This window comes from Marmota marmota, unplaced genomic scaffold (genome assembly GCF_001458135.2).
Source record: "Marmota marmota marmota unplaced genomic scaffold, marMar, whole genome shotgun sequence".
In the NCBI taxonomy this organism is placed as follows: Eukaryota; Metazoa; Chordata; class Mammalia; order Rodentia; family Sciuridae; genus Marmota; species Marmota marmota.
The window spans coordinates 25,587,693-25,615,401 of NW_026000242.1; the positions used below are offsets into that span (position 1 = coordinate 25,587,693).

At 39.5% G+C, this 27,709-nt stretch overlaps 1 protein-coding gene and 1 long non-coding RNA gene across 2 annotated transcripts in view; one reads left to right on the plus strand and one right to left on the minus strand.

Annotated features, from left to right (window-relative positions):
• The window catches only part of Maml2 (mastermind like transcriptional coactivator 2), a 326,229-nt gene that overhangs the window by 134,208 nt on the left and 164,312 nt on the right, over positions 1-27,709 (plus strand). The gene's annotated exons all lie outside the window — the stretch shown is intronic.
• On the minus strand, positions 22,719-27,284 carry LOC125613931. Its single transcript, XR_007344527.1, has 3 exons — positions 27,148-27,284; positions 27,098-27,102; positions 22,719-22,729 (listed from the first exon to the last, which is right to left on the minus strand). It is a non-coding gene; the product is annotated as an uncharacterized LOC125613931 (long non-coding RNA).

Genomic DNA, 27,709 nt, shown 5'->3' on the forward strand with positions numbered 1-27,709 from the left:
TCTGGGTTTCAAAATTCAGTCCCTTCCTGCACTAATGGTGTGCCCATGGACAAGTTCATCAAATTTTTCTATGAACAGATCCCTCATCTGCAACAATACCCCCCTGTCCAGGACTGTCAGATGGACTATGTAAGGCAAAGCCTGTGATGTACATACAATCAGTGCCGGGCACAAGCTTATCTCTTATCAATTCCTCTCCAAACTCCTCCCCCACATAAAAGATCTACATCTTGCATACAAGGATATTTCAGATTCTGGGTTCATCATTGAAAGTAAACATTCAATATTCTATTAAAATAGCTTCATCCATGGTGGTTTTTCTATTTCCTTTTAGCAAATTTTTAGTGTGAAATGACTTCCTCGAAAAAGGGAGTAAGAAAAATAGGAATTAAGATTGTTTTTCTTTTCCTTACGTTGTCTAGCAACATGCACCATTAACTTTATTCATATATAACCTTAGTGTGCTTTTGCTCTGAACTTTAGAAGAAAATTTTGTTTAGTCATCTTAAATATTCTATAGTTATAATAATGATAAATAATCATGATGATAATAAATAGAGACAACTGAATAAAAATAGAAATATCCTAATGCCCGTTTTTAAAGCTATTTCCTCTTGTGATGGTTTCTTTCTGAATGAAAAATTCACTTCCCACAGATGTTTCTGGATAATTCAATCAAAGACACCTACAATCAGATCAACACAAGTGGCCGAGAAACAAGTAGATTGGAGTTCTAATAGCTTATGTCGTGTGTCTACAGAATGGATATGACGAAACATGACAAGAATTAGTAAATCTGTCTAGAGGAAAACAGATTTGCTGTCACACGTTAACCAGTTGTGTTGCAATTTCAAAGCTGTAGATTTTCAATTACATAAAATTAGTCATAGTGGTAAGAGACCACTTTTCTCTCTAGTCTCTCTCACAATAATGTTTAAACTTGTTTTAGGTTTCAAAGGCAGAATTTAAAACATCCATTTGAAATGAGTTTGAAAAGTCTTTGTTCTCCTAGGAGTAACTTTTGGTAATTAAAAACATTAAAAGACAACATATAAAGATTTCCTAGGTAGTAAATTATAAGCACAAAACGTGCTAAGCAAAACAGCTACTCATTTTTCTTAAAAGAAAAAACAAAACAACTAGTTTTATAAAAAGACTACATTAGATCCTATTGGCTTTAATCAGATAATGGGAATCCATTTTATATGCAGTACCAAACTCTCATCAAATCATACCACAGGGCAGCAAGAGGAAAATAACCTCTTGTATTAAACTAGATATGTCAGGAGAATATGGGTACAGAGGTGGTCATTTCCATGAGTGGAACCAGATGTAGAAAAAAATTCAGTGCCCAGCACAGGACTGAAATCTTTTCTGCTAATGGGATGGGACTGGATTTCAGGAATGTTTATTCAGTTAAAAAAGTAGTAATGGGGTTGGGGTTGTGGCTCAGGGGTAGAGCGCTTGCCTCGCACATGTGAAGCACTGGGTTTGATCCTCATCACCAAATAAAAATAAATAAACAAAATAAAGATATTGTGTCCATGTATAACTTAAAAAAAAATAAGAGTAGTAATGGCTTCTCATCAGTGGCTCTGTGGGTGTTTAAATCTTTGGCTTGTTTGCTTAGTAGGATTATTTTGGTTGATGTTGAACAAACACAAAGCAGTTTTCATGGTGCTGACCAACCTGGAGTAGAATGCTGCCTCTCAAGTTTTTCCTGTGACACTTCCTTTCAAAGATGTGTCACGTGTGCTTTTTCCTTCTACCCACACTGTATTCACCACCAACTTTCCATTGTTAGTACCCTCCCACACACAATTTCACTCGCTCACATACTCCTCCAGCCTTAGAGCAGTGCAAGCTACCACTCAAATTTTCATTACATGTTATAGAGAGAAAAAAAAAATCGACTTCCTCAAAAAGGGCATAAAAGTTCATGTAAAGGATTTAGTATTTTTTGAGAACATTTTCTCCTGTGAGGTCTCTCCATTCCTGTTTATTGTGCTTGCAATAATAAAAATATATGTTCTCTTTTTGCTGGTAGGATCTCCCCCCCTACAAGCCATTCTTCCCTGTTGACTGGTTTTCCCATCAGAAGTTCTTAATTATGAGTCAATAAAATAATACTCTACAGTCACACCCCCAGGGAAGGGAAGGATTGCCTAAGTATCTAGATTATTCAGGGAAGGATGGAGACAGGGAGATTTGTTGGCTTCCCACTTATTATTTAAGCAAAAGCAGATTTTAAAATCTGAATTAGGAAGAATATAGGAAAAGCTTAAATCATACTTTTGTATTTGTGTTATGAACATCCAATTTGGGAAAGTTTAAGAAAAAGAAAACTAAGGTGTCAAACGTGCTTGTTTTAAGCACAAACTTGGCAATGTCTCATGTTGCTCTAACTAAACCTAAGAGTTCTCATACAAGTGAGGTCTGTTTTCATCACTTTCCAGCAAAGATTAAATAGCAGGGTGCAGAAGAGATGACTATTATTACTAAGATTTTATTGCCGAATCAGAAACATCAGAGGAACAACTCCATTTAACCAGAGGCCAGGGATAACCTCTGCCACATGAATTCGAGGCCAAATGCCAGCCAAATCAGTCAGTATGCACAGTGCTGGCAACAGGAGCAAAGGCATCTTTTGGAGTGCTTGGTCCACAGACCAGTGTGAAAAAGATCAGAGCAGAGGAGAAAGGCAGTAATGGCGGGGCATCCCTAGACAGGATGTTGTCATTTAAAAATTCTCAGTCACTTTGGATAAATGATACTGGAGTTAAAACATTTACTCCCAACACATCCTGGGATCATATCAGCAATGATTCCTTTAGTGAAGCTTTTACCTAATTCTTTTATTTATTTGTTTATCCATCTAAAATACAAACATTTCTAGAGCACTTAATGGGTCAAGGAAACAATAAATACATATTTTTTGCATGGATTAATTTTGAAGTCTGAGAAAGACAGCAACTGGAATCTAAAACAGCAGTATCTTTTATTAATCAGCTACTATGTGCCATGCTTTATATATTATCTCATTTGGCTCCCACACTTTACTTCCAAAGAAGTAATCAAATGAATGCACCGAGGTATGAGAGGACCCTCTGAGGACCACTGATAACACAGGGTATTTGGGATGAAGTCAGAGGAAGGTAGCTCAGAGCACCAGGGAAGTCTGGGGAATAGACTACAACTTATTAGCAGGGAGGCCTCTAGACACTATTCACATTTGTTTGTTGAAGCTACTATCTTAAAATCAGTGAAACCTTATTGTGCTTGGGACATTTATGCTTTTAGTAGCCTTCCTGCAAAAGGTCTCTCCACAAGAGACAGTGAACTACACTTATTAAGGGATCTGAAGCCAGATACTATAGGGTTCAAATTGCCATTCTGACAGTCACTAACTTTCCGACCTTGAGCAAGTGACTTCAAACTCTCTGCATCAGATTCTCTGCATCAGATTCTCATTTGTAAAATGAGGCTAATAATAGTTCCTACGTAGTGGAATCATTGTGAAAATGGGAGGATGGCTGTGAGTTGCTTAACTTGGTAGCTAACATTCACAGAATAATTATTCTGTCAGCCCCTTTTTCCATTCCATACTACTATTCTAATTCAGTTTTGTGCATCTATTCTTTCCAGGGACTCCACAAAGTATTCCAGTTCCCCCGTGATTTCATAGGCAATCTGTAAAAGCTAATATATAATTCATTTAGGAGCAAAATCTAATTATGCTATATTGTCATATAATTAGCAGGTATCTGATGCAGCTTATTAAAGTAAGAAAGTAAACTATGCCGTCTATCAGGAAAGAGGAATTTTGAATTCTAAACATCTGGGCTTCTCAGACAATAATTGTATGATGCTTAGGTCTCATTGAAATGCAGATTCTAATCCAGTATGTCTGGGGAGGGTTCCAAGTTCTATATTTCTCAGGCGTTTTCAAGTGATACCTGTGCTGGGCATCTGTGCACCATATTTTGATGGTGCCCTATCTGAATTGTAGCACACACACAAAAAATGCAGGTTCTCAAGGCTGAGAAAAACAAAGACCAGAAGAGTAGTAAGCTGGAGGGCCCAGAAACAGTGAAGGACACACCAAGTTCTAAAGACAAGTCTGGCCTTCACATGCACAGTGGAGGAACACTGAGCACTGGCATTCAAATCAACTGCAAATCTTATAAAATGTAGCTTCTTGTTCAGCAGACCTGGGGCAGAGCACGAGGGTCCACATTTCTTACAAGCTCTCGGGTGATGACATGTGCATCCCACATGTCAATCTGCATCCCAAACTAGTAGGGGTGACTGCATGCATGAGGCTGGATGCTGCCAGTCATGTGGAATTTTCCTTAACAGCAATGTTTTCTGTGGAAGACTAGTGCTCAGCTCCCACAAGCATGGCAGATCCTCCTGAAAGACAGCACCCTCCTATGCTAGCACCTGTGAGAATAGTTTGGAAACAAGCTACAAAGAAAAACCTGCATCGTGACACCTGGGATAAGCACAGCTGCTCAGTTGTTACCCCAGTTTTAACACTTTACTGCTTCTTTTCTAGAAGTTCAGTTCTTCCAAAAGTCTCATTTCTGGCAACCCTGTGCAACCAGAAGTCCCTGAGACTGTTGGACCAGAGGGTAGATGATAACAGGCCCTCTCTGGGCTTTGTCACTATAATGAGGGCAGACCCACCAAGGGCAGTGCTGCATCTGTGGACCACTTTTCCTCATTCACCTCATAGATTGTTTTAAGTGAGGTACTCAGAGTCTTCATGAAGTGGATTTGGGGGACTAATTGGCCTAATAAAGCTCAAGGAACATGAGGGAGGGACTCAAGTCTCTGCATTATTTCCTATAACAGTTCCTCTAGGGGGAGGGGTATCATAAATGCTCCCTAAATGATTTAGTGCCAAAAAACACATCCTGAAAAAACTGTTTGGTTTTTTTTTTTTAAATTTAGCTTTTAAAAATCCTGGAAATATTGGACAAATATAGAAGTAATGACTATATTCAGTATCCCCTGCATTCCATTTGGAATTTGAGATTTAATACAGGCTCTGAATTATAAAGTGCTGAAATCATCCCCTTCACCACTGTGCATGCATTTTCTTCTAATGTTTCGCCTTAGGGCCGTGCTGGGCTTGGCCCAATGACAAGAGATGTAGATCTGCCCCAGGAGCACCATCCTCCAAGGACAAAACTGAGTGCATAATCTCTCTTTGCTCAGCAGAGTGCAGTTGCAAACTTTTGGCCTCCATATATTTGAGGTAGCTTTTCCAAAGTCAGTAAAAAAAAGCAGACCTGCACATTTATTTCTCAGTCCCATATTCAATGCTAGTACTGGGTATGGTAATTTTTGATTAAATATAATAACAAAAGGCATAACAGGAATTAATGAAAAGGATGCTTTTTAGTTTTATAGATACAAAAATAGTGTAAAAAGTGCAAAGTTTAAGAGAGAGGTATGTTAAACTCTGTAATTTCTGCATAATTTTACTGTAAACCTAAAACTGCTTTAAAAAATAAAATCTATTAATAAAAGCAATGCATACTTCATATTCTTGGAAAATATAAGCTGATATGCTGAATATAATACACCTTTAAAAAGAATGTATGAAAACATAGAGTTTCCAGACAGTTTCCTATTATACACGGTAATTAATTGGTATAATTTTTTTAAAAAACATCCACTCCTCTGGTGGAAAGTAAGGCGATCCCCAATTCCTGCTCTAACAAGAGAAAATATCCTGGAATGGGAGCTTGTTGGAAGACCTGAGTTTGAATCCCAGGTTGGCACTCTTACTGGCTATGTGGCTTTGGGCCAGCTACTTAAGTTTCCTTGACCTTAATCATATATAAAATAGTAATATTGACATGCGCATAAAGAAGTTATTATGAAGATTAAATGAAATATTGTCAACGAAAACACTAGCCACAGTCTGTGCCTAGCATATGTTAGTTAAGTTAACCAACTTCTAGAAGCAATACTATTTTGTGGTTGAACTCTATGAGGAGGGCAATCATGTCCAGTAGATGGGATGTCAATCCATGGGGAAGAAAACACAGGGAAGGACAAAACATGCAGGTACATAGGCAAGTGTCTAGCAATCTGCCAGACATACTGTGGGTTCTCGGTAGCTATTTGCTGAACACGTAAGGATCTGGACAGGGAATACCTATAGTTGCATATCATTGATTGTTTTTATCTTTAGTCCCATTGTTCTGAAGTCTACAGAACACAGTGCTTTTATATCTATCTGATAAAATAAACAGACCCAAACCTGGAGGTAGGTAAGGCAGGTCTTAAATTCGCCTTAGTAGAAATGGAAGCTGAGAGAAACAGAACAACACATGCAAGAGACTTAAGAAAAAGAATTGAATTTAAACTCAGATCTTCTGAATTTAAATTCAGATTTTCTAACTTATGAAAACGTTCCACTGTATTTATTGAAAGTTTTCTTTTATATTTTCCCCATATCCACCACCATTACCAAAAAAAAAAAAAAAAAAAAAGACTCATTCTAAATACTTAAGAGAATGAGACTGAGACAAAAAAAACATAAAAAATGTATTCAGGAAATTTTGCAATATAAGGGTATATTTTCAATATTTTGGATGAATTATATAGTGGTTTCTGAGGACAAATGTAGAAAAGAATTCATCAGTGACCATATATTCCACAAAAGTGTCCTTCTCCACATCGTTTTACTTCATTTCTTTCAGCCTGGCATTTGCTGGTCACTCATGACCATTGGTATGCATTGTCTACGGCGCAAGTTTTCAGTTTTAATGACTGTTCTTCTGTATGCTGTCTGTTTTGACACTTGGCCAAAAGCTATGTTTTTTGCATCTTAGGCAATTATTCTCAAATAATATGCTGTGAAGACTTGATAGACAGTGTCAGGGCAAGGAGAGGAGAAAGTAAAGGGAAGTTTTCCTAGTAATGGAAGTTTTTCTTGGTCAGTACAATATTTACACATGTGTACTAGCCAATGTTTGTGTAGGTCCAACAGAAAAGCACAAATCCTATGTTATTGTAAAGGAGGAAATGTAGTTTTGATTTGGATGGTGGCCACCTCCTAATTATAATAGGAGTAGTTGCAGCAAAGCAGCTTCTGTCTTATCAGGACCCCAATGTTCAACAACTAGTCCTATAGTTTTTGTGAAGGTGCATTTCCCTTCTAGGGGCAAAATTTTAACATAGACTGTGCAAGTGCCAGTTGCTATAACTGTATAATAAATTACCCCCAAAGCTTGTGGCTTCAAACAATCACAACATTTATTTTGCTCTTGAGCCCATAATTTGGGCAGGCCTCAGTCTGAGGTTGGTTGCATTTGGCTTCTGCTGGAGCTGCTTGCAGGCTGAGGGCTGGAGTCATCTGAAGGCTCACTCTCTCATGTGTTTGATGGTTGATATTAATTGTTGGTTGAGACATTAGTTGGATCTTTCAGCCAAAATACCCACATGTGGCCTTTGTCTGTGCCCTGGGCTTACAGTATGGTGATTGGATTCAATCTTGAGCATCCCAAAAGACAGAGCCAAGTGGGAGCTATAACTTTTCTGTAAACTATTCTTTAAGTCACATTGGTCAGAGAATTGTATGTTCCGACCACTCAGAGGAGAGGAGTGTCAAATTCACATCATCAGAAATGCATATAAAATGGAAGTATTGTTGCTGTGGCCTTTAAGAAAAGTGCAGTATCACATGCCCAAGAAGCCTTCCTTTTCCTTCTTTGATATCATTATTACCCACATTAGGTCTTCATCTGTTCCTTTCTTAGGCACCTCTATATTCTTCACCCTTCCTTTGTTATTCTCAAAGAAGATCCAAACCTTATTTCTCAAAATCTGGACTAGTCCTTGGAGATTTCATAATCCCTGTGCTTCTGGTATCTGTCTTATTTGAATTATGGTCCTCTATGGATCCCCTAATGCTGGAAGGCAATGCCAGGCCTATGGGCCATTGAATTGAACTATGGATTGGCAACTTACCCAAGGTGACTGCTGTCTTAAGAACACTGGCAAGACAGCAGTGAGAGGAGAATGTGCTAGACACATCAAAAGATGCAAAGAAGTTCTGCAAGAGACCCCATGAGGCATAGAAGAGAGAAAAAGATGGAGAAAGCCTCAAATTCTGAGGCTTTCCAAATCTTTCTAGGCTACATATGCTAAGATGGCCTTGGGTAGAGGTCCTGGAAATATCATCCAACTTCTAGAAACCTAGAGTAGGATTATGACTTGTCCAGGGTCATAAGCTAGTCAGTGAAGGAGCCTAATTAGAGTCTTGAGCATCTGATTTCCTTAATGATGTTAGATTCTTTCCTATTTGTATCCTTGGGTGGGAAGAATCAGAAATATTAAGATCATTAAGAGTTTAGAGGAAAGGGTGAAGAGACAAGGAAGGAGACTGAAAAGTAAAGAGCAAAAAAAGGAAAGGCTAGGGACCCTGAAGTCATGGTTTTCCCTTTGATATTTTTACTTGATTGTGGGTATCTTCCTCCATTCTCTGGTTTCTGAAACATCTATTCATATCCTTTCTTTTGGACATCTGAACTATTTTTCTCTCTTTAGATTGAAGGATAGCAGTTGGCATATCTAGTTATAATGAGCCCTGGTGAACCAGACATTTCATTTGAAAGGTGTTTGGAAGGTAAGGTCATTGTCACAACATGCAGCACTATGTTGCTGGACAGAAATACAATGTCAGGCAGAATAATACAGACTTGACAGTCACTCACACAGACTTAGCACTCCGGGACAAAAGGAGATGAACCTTTTCTCAGGATGCTGCCTAATCAAATCCAGGCATGTGTACAGCCTGCAGCTCTGCAAGGATGACCATTTCATTGGGCAATGATTATTAAAATTAGATTCTTTTTTCAGAAGAGGGTCAAAATTAGAATGCTGCAGAGCATTATCTTCTTCTCCCAATAGCCATGTCATTTTATAAGAGATTGTATTGCCTGGAAATCCTCCTGATCCTTTTGTTCTTCCTCACATCTAATCCGTGTTCAAGTTAACAGCAAAACCCGGTACCAGACATATCCAGAGAAGCACAAGAGACAATTAACACCTACCCCTTGGAACATTGGTGATGCTTAATAAGTTATTGTGCTGCAGCTGCGTATGTTTTTATGTTTTTCCACAATCAAGCTTGATTAAAGCTGGCTTCTGTGACTCTTCTGATTCCTGTGGTGTTGTGAGTGTTGGGTGATTGGTTGTCCAGCTCCATTTTTCACCTCACAGGAAATCACTCCTGCAGCCATTTCCTGGTATTCTCCAGGGATTAACTGATGTTGCTCTGTGGCTGGTGGCTTACAGCATAGTAAGGTCATCCCTAAAATCTGTCTGAGGGAGAATTTAACTCTTCAGATCAAATATATTTATCCCACTGCTGATTCTGTCTCCTGATCAAAGTCAGGGGTGCTTTCAGAGACGTGGCCCTTCCCTCAGTCAGATACCATATACCTGCTCTATCACCACAGGCATAAGAAACCAGGTGCTGATGAGAAGCCACATCCTCATCATGGCAGCCGACCTCAGTTTATCACAGAACCGAGGCCCACATCTTTGATCCTACCTATAAAACTGTCTGAGAGAGTTGCACAGACCCAAGATGTCTTTTATTGTTTTTCTAATCACTTTTAATGTGTTTTCCCACAGTTTTTATACATGTTCCTGTCTCAGCCTGACCAGGTCAGCAAAAAATGAAAGGAAGAAAAAAAAATCCCATAAAGGAACAATATTTCAATAGTGCAATGTATTTTTTTAAATTTAGAGAATATAAAATTGTGAATATCAACAGGATTTAAATTGCATACCAAATGCAGGATCTTATTTAAATATACACCCCTATACCCATAATAACCAGGGTCTCAGGATACTCAATTTTTCCCACTTCCCTTAAAAATTCTCTCAAAAACCATTGTCTTTGTTTCCCAATATGAAGAAATAAATTTTTTTCCAAGTGGTATTCCTTTCTTAAATGTTCCTTTCTCTCCGTCTTCCCTCCTCCTTCTATTTTCTATGGATATCCTTTTGATAAAATGTAAGGCTGGTTTCTAATTATTTCAGGATAAATGTTTAGATTTAATACAAAGATATTTGAGAGCAATAGAAATGGGGTCAATGTCCTTGGAGCTTCTTTATGAAGGAGAATATATTTCTAGGTGTATTTTATGGCCTAGAAAGACTCAGCCCCCCCAAATAAGATCCCATCCCCCCACATTGTCAGATTTTTAGTATTAAACATCAACATACCTTGTAATTTTGGCAGTGGCCTGTCATTTGGATAGTTGTCTGCAAATGCTACTAATGCTATTTTGGATAAAAACTGCCTCATTACCATGTAAGTTGTGAAAAGAAATGAACTCACATATCACCTGCATCTCTGCCTCTCTCCCCATGTCATCCCTGTCCTCTCGTGATACAGTTCGGTTCCCAGGGGACTTTAATGCCCCTGAAAATTGACAGTCACATTCTATTATAACATATTTTTCCCATTTAATAACATGGTCTAGGTAATGATTCATAATCCTCAAAGGGCCTCCTGCCAGTGACAACTGAACTCAAGTAATTGAGAACACCATGCAATTTGGCGGTGACTACACTTTTATGGTTCAATCAAGAGTTAAAGCAACAGTATATCTGGAGAGACTTTCAGTAAAATGACATTCTCCTGATACATTTCCATGTCTGTTTTACATATGTAACTCTGGCTTCTTTAGGCCTCTGTGGTCTGAAATAGGACCATGAACGGTATCCTTATTTTCTGCTAGACTGTAAATCCTACAAAGATAGGGACATTTTCTTTTTTTCACCTCAGTATTTTTAGTGCCCAGAACAGTGCTTGGCATATAGTGTGCTATTTTCCCTGTCTATATAGAAAATAGTCTTTGACTTTGGGCGTTTGTCCATTAGTATCACTATAGCCATATTCTCCAAGGCCCCTTTAAGTACCAGGAAGGATTAAAGTGGCTGAAATTATCCATCTGGCCCTCAACAACCTGTGCTATTTCCTTCCTACTACCTGGTGGCCTTAATTAGGGACTTGATGCTATTTCCATAAATGCCTACATCCATTTTCCTTGTCTGATATAGCTCAGCTGCAATTAAATCAGGCTTTTAAGTGGGGGCCTCCCTTCTTCTGTTTTCTCAGGCCTATGGTAGGGCCAGACTGGGTCTGAGGCTCTCTGTGTGGCAAGAAGACCTCATGTTTCACTGAAAAGGATTCCTCCCTACTTACAGAGTACCACAGAGTAGCTCTCTCCAACTTCAAGACGAGCTGCTGCCTTACTCACTAGGGTGCTACATTTTTTCCCCAAACATCATTTTTAAGATTAAGCATTTTTATATGTATGAACTACATAGTTTCACATCCAGTATATTTCAGTAGGCACTTAATATTTGATAGGTTATTATTTTCCGAGTTAAACTTTGAAATATATATTTCATAAATTTGAATTATAACAAATATTAAGTTCCTAGTATCACCTATATGGAGATAACATCATGGGGTCAAGTTAGTGTGGCTTTGCCAAAGAAACAAACCTGCCTTCAAGTTCTGGCTTTGATGGTTACTTCCTCTAAGACAGCATGTTAATGACTCAACATCTCTGAACCTCATCTTCATCTGAAGAATTTAGATCACTATACCTACCTCACTCAGTAGGTGTAAGAAATTTGGAAGATTATATGTGTGATTGCATCTTCTAAACAACAAAGCACCATGCAAGTTGAAGCATTCTTCTTCTTCTGTGCTCTTGTGTGTTTTATATCATTTGGGGCAGCCTATGTTTTGCATTCACAATAGGCAACTCATAGAACTGAAATTTCAGAGAGCATCGTTACAGGCATGAGAAACTGGATTTCCATTTCCTTAGCATGTGAAGGACAAATATTACTGAAGAGAAGGAAGATGGAAAAGCCCAGGTCTTCTGATTCTCTGGACTGTATGACAACTCTGTGCTACCTACCTCTCTTTTTGCAGGCAGGGGCTGTGTGTGTGTGTGTGTGTGTGTGTGTGTGTGAGAGAGAGAGAGAGAGAAACAGTTCAACCACATCCAGGGAGTTTTATGTTGTTGGCTTGCATCTGAGATATATTTTTTTTTAATTTTCTTAAGTGTTGATGGACTTTTATTTTATTTATTTATTTAATGTGGTGCTGAGAATCAAACCCAGTGTCTCACACATGCTAGATAAGTGCTCTACCACTGAGCCACAACCCCAGCCTGAGATATGTTTTTAAGTTGCAGAACAAAGTTTAATTTGGTTTCCATTTCCCTAGATGAGGAATAGCATCTCTACTGCAAGAAAACCTGACACACTCCTTTATTCTTGCAAGGATGGTAAAATTTTCTGGGTCACAAAACAAGCAGTAGAGGAAGAATGAAGGTGCATGCAAGACTCCTAAAATAAATATTCCTCTGTGGTGATTATTAGAGGCTTGGATTAAGAAGTTGTCAGCCCTAGGAGTTTAGACCATCTTTCCCTCTTGCTTTTCCCTCTTGGCTTTGTTCAGTCTTGCTTGTGTAATATGCTAGGAAGGAGCTGCTTGGTCCCACATTTTCCAAAATGCTCGGAAATGCTGAATGGCAATTATAAAACAATGCCTTAGGGTTTTGGGGCTCCAAGAATATTACTCTAGCCAAAGGCTGAATCAAGAAAGGGTTCCTTAAAACAAACCCATTGTCAGAGGGAAACAGCAGCAAGAGATTTGAATAATCATGGGTGCCACAAGAGGCATTTAATTCAGGTTATCAATTAAATGTGTTGCAAGCTTTGTATGTGTCCCCAAAGTATATGACACAGTCCCTCTTCTCAAAGAGATTATTGTTTCACTGAGGAGATCAGATTGCTTTTAAAAAACTAAAATGGTTGATGTCTAAATGTTGACTATAGAATTTCAGATGAGGGACATTGCTGTAGATTGGAGTGTCACAGGGAGATCTTCATGTAGGATATGCAGCTGGCATGAATCTTCCAGTGCAGAAAAGATAACTTCATTCATTCAACCTTTTAGGTCTTATGTGACCACCACAAATGGGGGGGGAGCTGGGCAGGGTTTTCAGTCTAGAGAACTGGACAGACTCGGAGAGGATAATGTGACCAATCCACACACCATGTGGAAGGACTGCTGCTGAGGTCAGCATCTGGGATCCCATCACAAATGTAAATTTGCAAAGTGCCTGTACTTTTAAAAACAAGAGTCAAAGACAATACTAGATGTCTTCTATCTTTCTCAGGAGAAGCAGGTCTGCTCCAAATGCTACTAGAGTGTTGGGAGCTGGACAAAGTAGAGTTATGATCTGTGGGCAAAGAGGGAAAAAGGAAGGCAAGGAAACACCTGTACTTACCCTTTGGGCACCTCCGTGGCCTCTGCCATTGTCAATGGTCTACTTTCTGACTTCCTGAAATCCCTTCTCTTTGCATGATATCCAAGGGGCCTGTCTGCCTCCTCTTCCACTTATGAATCTGTCTGCCTCCATCATTGACATTCTTTTTACTGACCCCTCCTAGATGTGAATGGCGCTTAAAGTTCAGTCTCAGACCTAATTTCCTCCCCTTTCCTTCCTGCAAGCTTCCATTTCTGTGCAGATGGCCCTTGAAATCTTAGTCTCTCCAGACCAGACCTGATTTCTGCCCTTAGCTCTAGCCCTTTATCTCTAGGTCTGTTCAAACAACCTGTTAAAAATGTAAACTCCATCCCACTGAAAATCAGCTCTCCCCTCCAGTTTCTTATTTACAAGAGCATTTTCATCAGAATGTTTTTCTTCTCCTTTGCTTCCTGAGTGTCAGAATACAAATATAAAAGTTACTCTCTCTGTTTGAGATTCCTCCTTCAGTGGTGAAATATTAAAAAAAAAAAAAAAAAACTTTGTGGCTGATGGTTGTAGTGTGTGTCCAAGTGCACTGGGACCCACCTCACTAATATCCCCTTGGTTCTCAGAGCCCCCTCTACAAAAGGAAAGGAGGTGTAGTGTATTTAATGGGCAAAAACCTGGCAAGGAATGGCTTGTAAATGCCAAAAATTATTGTGCTGGGGTGAAAGGAGGGGAAGGATGTTAGGAAGGAAATAGAATCTTATCGTCCATGGCAATTGGCAAAAAGGATGCCCATTAGAAAGGCACTTTGGCTGTGATTCAGTGTGTGGTGTTCTACATATTGAGAGGCTGGAAAGCATATGAAAGGGAATTACTCATGTTTTTCCATCTGTACACATGTGCTCCACTGGTGTTAAATTCTTGTTGTAAGAGTCTCTCATTCCATAATATACACATACAAAAATAATTCCCACCATATTTAAAAAAAATTATTATTATTGAAACCAGCTGAGTAAATTCACAGAGTGTTGTAAGAGAACAAGTGAAATGTAAACCCACATTCTCTAGGATTATAAATTCCTTTTACACATACTACTTCATGTGAAATTTCTTCCACCACCAGTATTGTGTTTTCATGTCATTGTTTTCTAGGGTGACATTTAAGGGCAAAAATGCACAACTGGAAGAAGGAGTTTTATTCTGAATTCCAAAATAGAGTAATATAGTCTCAGAGTCTCCTTCTTCTGTGAAAGGATATGAGCAGAGACCCGTTCAAGGAAAGAAGTTAGCCTCTTGCTCCTATAACTTGCCTATATCTTGAAAAGGAGCTGGCTGATCTTGCTTCACACATTAGCAATGAAGTTGCCCAAGTAGGAGACTTTCAGAAATCTACCAATCAGGCCTCCTGACTCTCAGAAATCCACCAGGCAGGGGATGAAGCAGCTGAGTTAAGGCTTATTGCTAACTTTTGCTTTGTTGAGGAATTGTGAGCTATCTTGGGGAGGGTTAATCAAAAACACTACCCAGAAACACCATTCGTCTCCGGCTGTGGATAGAATGGCCTTCTTTGAGGCTTTTAACACTCATTTATTCATTTAACAAATATTTATTGAGTGCCAATTATGTGACAAACAACAGGTCAGGTCTCTACTGTTTGGAATCATCAGTGCACAGAAAGAAAAAAGATCGCAGCCCTATTGATCAGAATATATTATGCTTAGTGCTCTAGTCAAGTCGTCCACTTACTTCCCTGAATGGGGCACTGTGGCAAGTGACTGTTCAAAGACACAGAAGGATGGTGCCTGCCATCTAACAAGTAGCAATCTAGCTGGAGTGGTCAGATTGAGGGCTTAGCATCCCTGTCCTCTTGTCAGCAACCATGTTTCTTCTGAGGGATGCTGTTGAGAATGGAGGAAACAGGCAAGGCCTCCCACAGAGGCCCCCACCCTAAGGAATGCACAGCTTCCTTTACCCTTCCTCCTTTCATAGGAATTGCCTTTACCTCAGCCACTCTCCCTGGGCATCTACCATTCATTATTTGTTTTTTGCTACCACTATGTCTCTCAGCTCTGATTTTGCTCTTTTTACTAGATGTTGGGTCATTGTTTAGTCTCTGATTAGAATTTAACTATGGATAGTACCTATTTTCTGTTTTATTGGCCTGCATTGACAACCAGAAGGGACATTGTCCTTTGTATGAAATTTATTTACATATAGTTTTATTCATTTGTTCTTAAAAATGTGTGTTGAACACCAGCCTTGTTCATTGTTTTACAGAGGCACAGGGGCTAGAGATAACCCCATGGATTGCAGAGTGGAGTGGGGGGTCTGGAAAATTAACCAACCTTTAAATATATTTCAACACAGAAGGGGAGCATCCACCTTGACCAGGCAAAGTCCTGATGCAGAAGGAGGTATCAGACAGGCACAAGCTATCTCGTGTGATGAAGTGCTTTATCACCTTGGGACAGGAAGTGATAACAGATGGTGGACAGCATGTCATCCTCAGCTCACACACAGTCTGACATCCCTGTTCACTCTCCCCTCCAATGGGTTTTATCTCCCTTCCCTGATGCTCACCCATCAGTTACATAGGGGACAGTAGGAAAGGAGGAAGAGAGGAAGTGGAGGGTGGACAAGTGGCCACAGAGGGTGAAACTAGTTCTCATCCCCTCACCAGAACTGAGAAAAGTGCAGACTGCATGCAGAAGCTGTGCTTTCTCACCCTTTCTCCTCACAGCTTTAACCAAGAAACCTCAGCCATTCACCACCTGGTAATCCACACCTCAAAAATCATCTAACCCTTCATGAAGGGGAAAGAGAACCTATGCTCACTGTGCTTAGCTTCCTGTCAAAATAGAGAATGGAGGAATAAGGGAGATTCTTGAGCCAGCATCAGTTTTCTACAAAGCTTCAAGAGAAAGCAAACCATATCTGCAATAAGACTGAATAAACTCACCAAGAGGCCCATTTTCTGTGCCTTTTCACTGGAATGATAAAATGATCACAGGCACTCAGGTGAAGATGAGAAGCATTGATTACCTATTTGCTATCTGTGTCTGATTAAGTTTTAAATGGGGAAATATTATTACTTAATCAATGGAATTTGATAGAAAATCTTTCACTATATGATATGGCACAAGAGAGAGAAATAACAAAGGGCTGGGATTCCCTGGTTTATGCAAGAGTGGCAAACGCTAGCCAGGAGAATGAGCTGTGTGATGCTGGGTATGTAAGCCTTCTCTGAAACTTGGTTCTTCCAGAACAGTCAGCCAAAAGGCACACACTGTGGACCACTCTCCTAGTATAACATACAGCAAAACAACTCACAAGCAGAGACGCTTCGATATGTAAGTTAACACTGAACAAACAAAGTTTTACTTTTTCTCACATTTATCTTTCTTGCCCAGTTGCTGGCGTAACAGAAATAAAGGTAAGAAAGGGAGTCAGCTTTACAGAAAACCTGTCATGACTTACTTTTGATAGCACCTTTAGATTTACTCCCAAAGGTGTGACCAGGTGACTTTCTACAAGTGAACTCCACAAGAAAGACACTTTTAGGAAAGAGTAGCTTAAGCACCCACCCCTGAGTGACCTATCCTCAGGGCCTGAGGGTGAGAGAATGCAGCCTTTGGGGAAAGTGCTAGATGGTGCAGGTTGGCTGCAGGCAGAGCAGGGAGGGAGAGAATGGCTCTTTGTTTCAGGTGTGCTTTTTCATTCCTATTATAGGTAAGTACTGGCTTACGATGCACAGTAGAGCTGGCACTCTATCTTCACCTTTAAAAATTCAGGTGTGTTTCTATTGATTGACATTTGGAAACTGACCCTGAGGTCAATACAGAGTAAACTATTCTCTCTTAGGAAGGGCATTAATTCTTTCAGTCTTTCAGTCAATGGTGTGTAGTTCCCCACATGGGAGTCAGAACAACAGGGTAGGAAGGAATCTTAGAGACATAATAACATAGTCCACTCATCATAAAAAGAAGCCCAGAAAGGCACTGACCTGCTGGATGTCAGATGCATAATTTGTGACAGATTAATAATAATAAAGTAACCCAACCTGAAATTTGTGGTGAAGCTCAGACACGAATAGCAACACTGAGGTGCCCTAAATACCGTTGCTGCATTACCAGTTCTTGGAAAATAACCTAAGCAGGCTAAAAAGCTCAGCCCACTCCAACCAGCACAGCCTATGGAGCTGATGATGTCCACATAGCAAGTTTTACATACTTCATTCCCCTCTCTTGTCTTCTACAAGGGGGTGCTTGAGGGTCTTTTGGCACTATACCACCGTGATCAACAGGACCTCTCCAGTCCCTTCACTCAGGGTCAATATGTGGTTCCAGGACACTCAGCAGAGAAGGGAGTCTAAGATATCTTGCCAAAGGGCAAGAGTTTCTCAACATATGGTCGAAGGTCTATCTATGCACACAGGCTTATTAGAAATGCAGGTTCTGAGATCTATTCTTAAATAGCTAAGTCAGAATCACTGTCTTGTGCTATCTGGCTTTCATCTCTGCTCACCATTCTCATTCCTGAGAATAAGCTGATACAATTTCTTTTCTTTCTTTCTTTTTTTTTTTTTTTTTCAGTGCTGGGGATTGAACCCAGGGCCTTGTACATGACAGGCAAGCACTCTGCCAATGAACTACACCCCCCACCCCCACTCCTTGATATAGTCTCTGTCTAGACAGATAAATAGGTCCTATTATATTTAAATAGTAACTTTCCACTCATTCAGTCAGATTTTATTGAGGCTTTCTGATATGAGACACTGTAATGGAATTAATAAAAGCGGAGTACAATCTGTACTAATTGCTTTCATATCTTAACTTCTTTAATCCATACAACTTTAAAGTAACTACTATTATTTTCCTTCAACAGAGGAATGAACCAAAGCACGGAGAGAGCAAGAACAATTTCCAAAGTAATAGAGCTTGTCACTAGTAGCAGCAGTGTTTGAACTCAGGTAGTCTATTCTAAAACCTAGGATCTTAACCACTATGTTCAATGGCTTTATCGAATATACAGATGGGTAGGCCACAATCATTGCAGCCTCATTAGGAATCCAGACTTCACATGCATACATATGTGATTACATTATGGTTTATTAATTATTATAACAATCGTGTGAACAGAATGCAAGGACAGGAAAGAGGAAATATTAACTGCCAAAGGTGAGGAAAGCCTTGAAGGAAAGTTCATAACCCTGAAGAACAAGGATTCTATCTGGCTTCCCTTAGCACAGTGTTTTTCAAATGCTACATCCTAGAAGTAATATGTCAACTAAGTGAATGAATTAACAAATGAGGCCACTTATTTCAGCTGCTATTGAAGGATAAGGAGGGGATCTTGTGGCAAATGAAAGGGAGAGGCAAGTACGCAACCAGGAGGGGTGAATGACTAAAAATCCCTTGTTCTAGCAGTAGAGATGCAATGTGACCAGAGCAAGGCCTGAGGGAAGGGACGGAGTGAGAGGGAGGAAGAAGAGGAGCATGGTGGTGAAAGGTCTCAGGAGCCAAGTCAAAGATTAGTCCTCTGGGCGGCCATCCACAGGCAGCCCAGAGTGACGTTATCCGCTTTCCTAGGCAGGAAGATGAGGCCAGTGTGGAAGGCTTGCAGTGGACTGGAGTGGAGGAAGAAGACTAGCAAGGAGAGTGGACGTGGTGAGGACAGGAGATCTGGAAGGTCTGGGCTGAGGCACAGGCAGTGGGAGGAGAGAAGGAGGAACCATTTTGAGGCCCTTATCTGAGGCAGGATCCAGTGACCATGGAAACAGAGAATCCAGACAAGACTTGAGATTTTCCAACATGAATGGCACCAGCATTAACTGAATTAAGGACTCCAAAAAGAGGAAGTTGAGGTGGAGAGAGATGAGGAGTTCAGTTTTTAAAAGGTAAGCTTTGAATGATCCGTTGGCCCTTCCAATGAAGATGTACTCCCAAAAGGCATTTACCAAGGCCAAGGAGCAAGTCCTCACTGAGGGTGGGAATTGAAGCCACAGGGACAAGGGCAGAGACCATCCCTCAAGAAGAGGGTATAAAGCAAAAAGAGAAGAACACTAAGGAAGTATCCATAACACACAGGCTTCAGAGGGTGACCAGTTAACAGGGCAGGACAGGGTACTGCAATTCCTGATCATGCTGGTTTAATGGAAGACTACCTTGTTTTCATTCAGAAGAACTTAAGGAAAATGAAATTTTTCTCAAAAACTAGGCAGTTTACTTTACTATATCCCAGGATGAAACCTAGAGCAAACTGCCTGTGTGTTGGATGTACTGGGCACCAACTCCCTTTCCCTGTGCAAATATATATGACATTTCTTCCCAGTGAAGGCCAAGGAGCCCAAGAAATCTTTAACCATGGATATTTGACCTTAAGCCTTCTGTGGTGGCAGCAATCGGCAGCTATTCTCTCTCCTTGGGTCTTTTCTTCCAGTCATCCGATACAAGGGGAGCACTGTGCAGACTTAGCCCATGCACACCCACAGCAGAGCAGAAAACAAAATGAAAAACTATTTAACTTAAGTAAAATAACCACTTTCTTTTAAAATTAAACTGATCACACTTAGCCTTTAACTAAATGCAATTGGCTGTTTGCTTTAAAATTGACTTACTAAATTCAGTCACGAGTTTTCAAACTACTTCATTTTCCTGGCTTTTAATGGGACTCTCCATAGCCTGGAGATTCTTCACAGTTTGAGGTGTGTGTGTGTGTGTGTGTGTGTGTGTGTGAGAGAGAGAGAGAGAGAGAGAGAGAGAGAGAGAGAAAGAGAGAGAGAGAGAGAGAGAGAGAGAGATGGATGCTGCTACTCAAAGAGAAATGTAGGAAATACTTTATGTAGGATGTCCCTTGTGTCTGCTAGTCTGTCATTAAGATGACTTGTGTCTGCATGGTCTTAGGTTATAAATGATACATTTAAGCACAATATTTTGCTTAAGGCAGAACCATTCACAAAATCTTAAATACCTATGCCAATAAAATACGTGAGGGAAAATGTTCAACCTCAACTGATGTCAAAGACGTATAAATATAAACAACAATATTACTATGTTTTTCTCTTTTCAATTTGGTAAAGCTCTTCTTAAAATTATGATATTCTGGGTTGCCCCAGGAAGTCAGGAAATGAGATTCTCATCCTCTGCTTCGAGAACATAATTATGTATAACCTTAGAGTACAATTTCTAAGGTGTATCAAAAACCTTTAAGAAGTTGGTAATCTTTGACCCAGGTATTCTTTTTAGAATTTATCCCACCAAAATAAAATATTTGTACACATAAATACACAGATTTTAGTGGTATGTGATTATACCTCAACAGAGAGACCTCTCTCTCTCTCTCTCTCTCTCTCTCAAATGGAGAGAGGCAAAAATAACAAATTTTTATCACATATTATTTATAACATTTTGAAATGAGGCCTAATGTCTTTTATAAGAAACACTTGCTCAAAAGAATACAGTCATTTTTTTCCCTCAAGTTATGTTGTACTATACTGACTCTGTTCCTTAGACCTACAATATCAATATCTCCTGAAAACTGATTAGAAATGCAAATTATGCACCACCACCCTAGAGCTATTGCATCAGAAACTGAGATTCAAACTCAGTACTCAGTTTTAAAAAGCCTTCTAGGACTCTGATGTTTACTAAAGTTTAAGAATTGCTTAGGGAGAAGATATGTTCCTGATAAATTGTGATGTGGGAGAAAAAAGAAACACAACAAAACAATGTGTAATGATGTGAGGCCAATGTAAGTGAAAAAATACCTGTGTATTCATGCCCCAAAGAAACACTGGTAAGATGTATATCTTTAAAAATAACAGAATTTATAGACAGGTATAGATATACAGATCTTTTTTACTTTTCTTTTTGTAATTTTCTGTATGCTCCAAACTTTTTCTAGTGATATTGCATTATTTTTATAGAAAAAACAAATTACTATTCTAAAATTCCTGCCCTTGGAATTTCTGGGCACTCCGGTATTTAGAGAAATACAATGTACAAGTTCAGGGAAGAGGAAGAAGAAAGGATGGGTGGGTTTCTTCCCCAATCAGCTCTGTGGGGAGGCTTATTGCCCTTTAAATAGAAGAACACTTTTTGTGCTTGTTTTGGTTATGAAAGCACACCACTCTGTGTCTTAATTCTCAGACATCAAAGGTTATACGATGCACAGTTACTATCAGATCTTTGATGCGACTTTTTAAAGATCACGATAAAGCAGTTTTTCACTTTTCTCTTTACCCTGTGTTGTATCCAGAGATTTGTTGTACATTGGCTTATGCCTCCTGCTGTAGAAAAGGTCAGTTTGGGGCTTTGTTACAAACTGTATCACCTAAACAAAAACCAAGAGCATTTTCTACTGTCTTAGACATTTTATGTAAAGAGCTAACTAGCAGCAGTATTGGTGCTAGACTCCTGGGATGGAGAAAACAGGGCTATATCAGCTGCCACAGGCCTTTGTTACAGGACAGCATGACAGAGGGGAAAGGCCAGGCCCCTTACTCATTCTATAGCTGAGGGCAAATCTCTGGTATTTTCTGGGTCTTGCGTTCTTCACCTTTAAACTGAAGGAATTGATAAGATGATCTCTGAAGTTCCTTCAGCTCTGAATTTGTATGCTTTTATGACTAGATTCACAGAGACAGAGTGACCCATAACTAGAAGGTTATAGAACACTCTGATCTATTTCACTCAGCTTGGATTTGTGAAATCCCAGTGTTTTCAGAAGCTAGAACATCCTTTAATGGGCATTTTTCCTGCCCTAACACTGAAAATCTATTTACTGATACATAACTGAGCAATATTTTCAATGAGAAGTGGTGTTTTCAGAGAACTTTCCATAATAGTACTGAAGAGTTGGACAACCTAAAGATAAAAAATGTTCCTTTCTGAAAATGTTGAGAGCGATTGTGGATATATGGCAAAGATCACTGGAACTATTTATTAAGGTTCCTACTTATTAAAAACTATCTGGTAGAAAGGACACTGTAGCTCTTTAGATCAGTTGGAAGACTTGGGCTCTAATCTTGACTGCCACCTTGTCAAAGTAACTTACTTCTCTCACTTGAGATATTTCTAGTTGGTGTCCAGGATTATTTTGTTCCTGATTTAAAAAAAAAAATGAGTTTCATGAGTTTATGACTGAAAGAATAACATTGTGGGCATAAAGCAAGTTTCCATACTAGCCATTCCAGACAAGTAGAAAAGTTGAAAGAGTTTGAGGAATCCAAAGGAGCTTCATTGATTCTACTGAAGGCCTGAATCATTTCTACAGTACATAGGTTTTTCTTGACAGGGAATGGGAGATAAACACATATGTTGTCTGGGGCTGGAAATTGCCAATTTTTGCTTGGAATGAAGGACGTATATACTTAAACTGCAGAGACAGCCCCAGGACTGGGGAAGAGATTTCTGTGCATCCCTTAAAACTACAGAACATTTACAGTGTGTGCTCCGCTGTAAAGGAAGTCTGTGAAGTTTGCTTGGCACAAGGAGTAATGTGAGTAATGAAGTCTTGGCTCAGGCAGCCTTCTAAAGCTGGGGTTTTTGCAAAAGTTGCAAATCCCTAGAGGAAGTGCTGGAGCACAGAAGGCCTGCATATCATGGATTACACTAATCCAGTCAGGAAGTGATAATGACATAGCTATACAAGCAGTGCTTTTCATGGCTAATTGGAAAGGATGGTCATTTAATTAAACTATGCCAGACCTTGCGCTTTTTGTGTCTAAGACAACCTCACAAAGAGTCCATCACAAATCATCTTGCTCAAAGCAGTTAAGCTAAACTGTAAGTTCTATGAAGACAGGGTCTTTATCTTCTAATACCTAATACCTAGTACAGTTCTTGGAATAGAGCAGGTGCTAGGCCTACACGAAAAGATTTTTTATTAGCCCTGTAATAAGCTTTGTTTTGTACCAGACGGAGGAGTTAAGACTTGCTTTTATGAGCCTCTTATGAAAGCAAAAGCAAAAAAAAAAAAGCCAGACTTGATTCTGCATGTAAGGAACTGGATATGTTTATTGCAAAAAAATGAAAGAATAAAAAGGAGAGAGTTCAGAAAATGTTTCCATGTTGAGATTTTTAGACAACCTCCTCTTTAACTTTAGTTTTATTCTCATCAAACAAACAGAAAGCTGAGACCTGCAGCATATTAAGAGCTGAAAATGAATATGATGGCTGTATTGTAGGCTGTACAGTAGGGAAGTATTGAGTTGAGGGTTGAAAGAGTGCTGGCACCAACCTATTTTAAGACCCAGCTTCCCTTGTCTGTGAAATGAAGGACATACATTATAATGATTCTGTTTCCCAAACCAAATCTCATTATCTAGTTTCTTATGACTGGGGAGACAGGAGTTAAATTGGGAGATCATTTGGAAGCTGAAATGGGGGTCATTCCTGAACATGGTGACGCTCTGTGAACACTGGAGGAGCATATAAGCTTGATGCCTGTTCAATGTGATTCAGGACACATGAGCACTGAGCATGAAAACACCATCTTACATAAGGTATAAGATAGGCCCTGAAGTCATGTTTTATTGCTTCAGATTCTTTCTCCAGCAAGCAAGTAAGCAATTCCAGTAACTTAAAGTTATTCAGAGACTCAGTTTCATACCACCCATTCTCAATCTGAAGTGACCCTACTGTCAGCCCCTTCACATGCCACCTTCCCCAGGTGCTGGATTTCAAGTTTCCTTTGTCCATCTCGTGGAGTCAAAAGGGAACCTAGTAAGAGACTGAGAAAGATCAGAGCTGTTCTGTTCAAGGGGAATGAGATTTATGAGATGAGGTAATACAAGTACAAATAAAAAAATACATTCTAAGGGAACTTTTTCCTCAAATGCCTATTTCCTTTGTGATTGATTTGTGAGGGGGAGGCTGAGGAAATCTAATTCCCTTGCCCTCCCCTCTACATCCCTACTGTTTCCGGGTCTGAATGTTTCCAGTTGCACTACACAGGCATCTTCTCTGAGACTGTTCCTCAGGGAGGCTCCCTACTCCACTCAGCAATGCAGTTTCCACAGGCTTCACTCAGAGACATTCTCCCTTCCTATAGACTCCAGAATTTTATTAAAATGGAAGATTTATCCCTGCCCACAGAAATTGGGGTCACTGATACTCAGGGAAAATGTTGTCCTGCACTCTAGTTATCCTGCAGCTATTTGTCAACCTTGTACAGTGATTAACAGGCAAGTGTTCACCAAGGGTCACTCCTAGGGGGTTGTGCACTCACCCAAACTTACACTTATAATGCATAATAGACACTGTATGAGGACCTGTGGGGTGGCAAGCTCAGGACTAAGGCAGATTCTTTTCATGCTTTTGAATCCTGTAAACACATCTGTAAAGTAGGGAATTTTAGTTCCCACCTTAGAAATGGGAACATTGAACTTAGGTGTACCTACATGCTAAAGGCCATGGAATGTGAAAGTAACACAGTTGGGACTTTCTGACTTGGGAGTCCTTCTTGCCAACCAGGTTCAAGTGTCAATTAAGATTTAAAAAAATATTATATATTTATTTAAACAAAAAGATAAAGCTAATATACATATATGTATATGTATATTAGCTTTATCTTTTTGTATAAATAAATTCTATTTACTCTTTTGGATATAAAAAAAAAGAGAATATATCAGGGCTTCTTCCTCTTTGCCTGCTGTGTGGGGTCCTGGAAACAAGCACCTGGGGACTTTCTGCAGCCTCTGAAAATGGTTTCCTAGTTTCATGCTGATTTTAACTTACAAACACTCTCTGATCTCTTCCCATAGGGGAAAGGCAGATGAGAGATACAAAACTTATTAAAACACATGCTCCTTCCTAATGTAAGGCAATAAATACTACAGGACATGCTGTAATAAATTTAGAATGTGATTTTTTAAGTAAGGTGGATCTAGTGTAAAAGTAGAGGAAACAGGGCAGGTAGTTTTCTAACTGGGGTCTCCAGACATAGCAGCCACAGCATCACTTACCTGGGAACTTACTAGCAATGCAGAGTTTCAGGCCACTCTGGAGATGGAGCTAGCCCTGCGATCTGTTTTCACAAGCCCTTCAGGTGGTTTAGATACTACCAGACATTTGAGAAATACTGGTTTGGGGCATGGCTGGGAATCTAACATGTCTTCAGAAAAGATGGAGAAAGGGCCTGACAACAAATTAGCCTGGAAAAGTGATTTAAGGCTGATGACTTAAAGACATTGAACATCTTGCTAAGAAGATCTTATCCAGCAGTAGACAGCAAGGTTTACAGTTTAGAGAGACCCCTTCTGGGTTGGAAAATGCAAGGGTCCCTGTTTCAGTCAGCTTATTTGCTGCTGTGACTAAAAGACCTAATAAGAACAACTTTAAAGGAAGAAAATTTTATTTGAGGGCTCATGGTTTCAGAGGTCTTGGTCCATAGACAGTAAGCTCCATTCCTCCACACTTAAGGTGAAGTTGAACATCATGGTAGAAGAATGTGGTGGAGAAAAGCAGCTCATATAATGACCAAAAAGCAGAGAGAGACTCCATTCACCAGATACAAAATATATACCCCAAAGGCACTCCCCCAATGACCCACCACCTTCAGCCACTCACTTAATTCCACCAGGGAGTTAATTCACTGATTATTTAAGGCTCTTGTAGCCCAATCATTTCTTCTCTAAACCTTCTTGCATTGTCTCACAATGAGCTTTGGGGGGACACCTCATATCCAAACCACAACATAACAGGCCCTGTATCTGAACCAAAAAAGGCTGTAAGTTTCTCCTGTTTCTCATGCTTCTGCTTGTCTTTCCACTCAAGTTTCTATGACAACAGTTCTGATACAATTTGTATTTATGAAAATCACATTAATTTCACTTGAGCCTCAGGGATTTCTTACAAATCAATATTTTCCGAATCTGTGAATCATGAGAAACAGCAGCAGCCTTTTATCCACTTATTAATAGGAACAAAGAAAAAGAATTTTGCTCTCATGTTAATTGGAAAGGTTCAAAGGCACACCTTTTGGGATTTTCACACTTTCTTTCTTACAGTTTACCATTTCTCTCAAAGACTTTATTCTCCTAATAAGGCCAAATCTTATTTCCTTTCCCCAAAGTGATATTGAGAAAATGAAGCCTTACCCATATCCCCTTACAAAACTCTATCTCTACCTGGGCATCTGGATAATGCTTGTTCTAAATAACAATTTCAGTAAGGCCTGGAGAGTTGTTGGGCAGCAATGCCTCTGACTAGTTCTTGCACAGTAATTTCACTTCTGACCATTCTATCTAGAAACTAGAGTTCCTCTGTGAAATTAAAAAAAAATAAACATTATATGTAAAATAGAACGTGCAAGTTCCATCCAAAGGAAATCATCAGATTTCAGGAATAATCTTGCCTACCTATTGTCAAAGTTTTCAGAGGCATTAGGAGTGGAGATTCATGCTAGCACTGGAGTCTCTCCCTAGCGGTTTCTCATGAGCTGACCTTAACATCTGTGATCGCTCTGGACTTGCCCTGTGCCACACAGGAACACCTGGGCAGATGGTCTTCCTGGGTTGTATCTTGATTGTTAGAGCCTATATCCATATGAGGGCCTGGTCACTCCAGGACCAATAAAACAAAGCTAGAGAAATACAATTTGGTGGTCCACTGTATTGGGGAAACCAACACACACGAGCAGACTATAAGAATTAGGATTCTTTCCTCTGTACATAAACTGATTTTTTTTTAACCAAATCATGGAGTATATGGGACTCTGTAGCATCTGTTATCTACGTAATTTATTTTAGCAATAGTCATATCCTCTCAAACAAAGACTTTTTCTATTTAGCCTATCTTCCCCACAGAGCTTAGAATACCTTGAGAACAGGAAGTGATTTATATTTCTTTTGAATACCAAACATCATAACCCTGGAAGCACAATAGATAATTCTCCTTGAACTGAGTTAAAATGGAATGGGATACAAGAAATGGGGACCACTCCCTATGGCTCAAAATAGGTAATTTTATGAGAAAGAAAAGAAAAACAAAACAGTAAAAGTTAACCTTAATTTGTCAGATAGTGAGTTTACAGAAGCTGTTACCCACAGAGGTGACATAAGCAACAAATACATAATTTCTAGGCTTTCTCTTTATTTGGATTCTTTCTGGCCATTGAAGTATTTTGTGACCTCCCCCCCCCCCCACCCGCAACAAGCTTTATATGTACATGTGTATGTATCTATCTATCTGTCTGGTCGGTATTGAGATTAGACTTATCTAATATTGATATACAGACAGTTATGTATCATAGGTATAGATAAGTTGACCATTACTTGCAAGAAGCAAATTTTTTATAACAAGAGAAGCTTAAAATACAGTTATTTCTAATGATTTTTTATGCATATTACATGAGTATGTTTTTCTTGCCAGTCAAGAATGGGAGTGGAG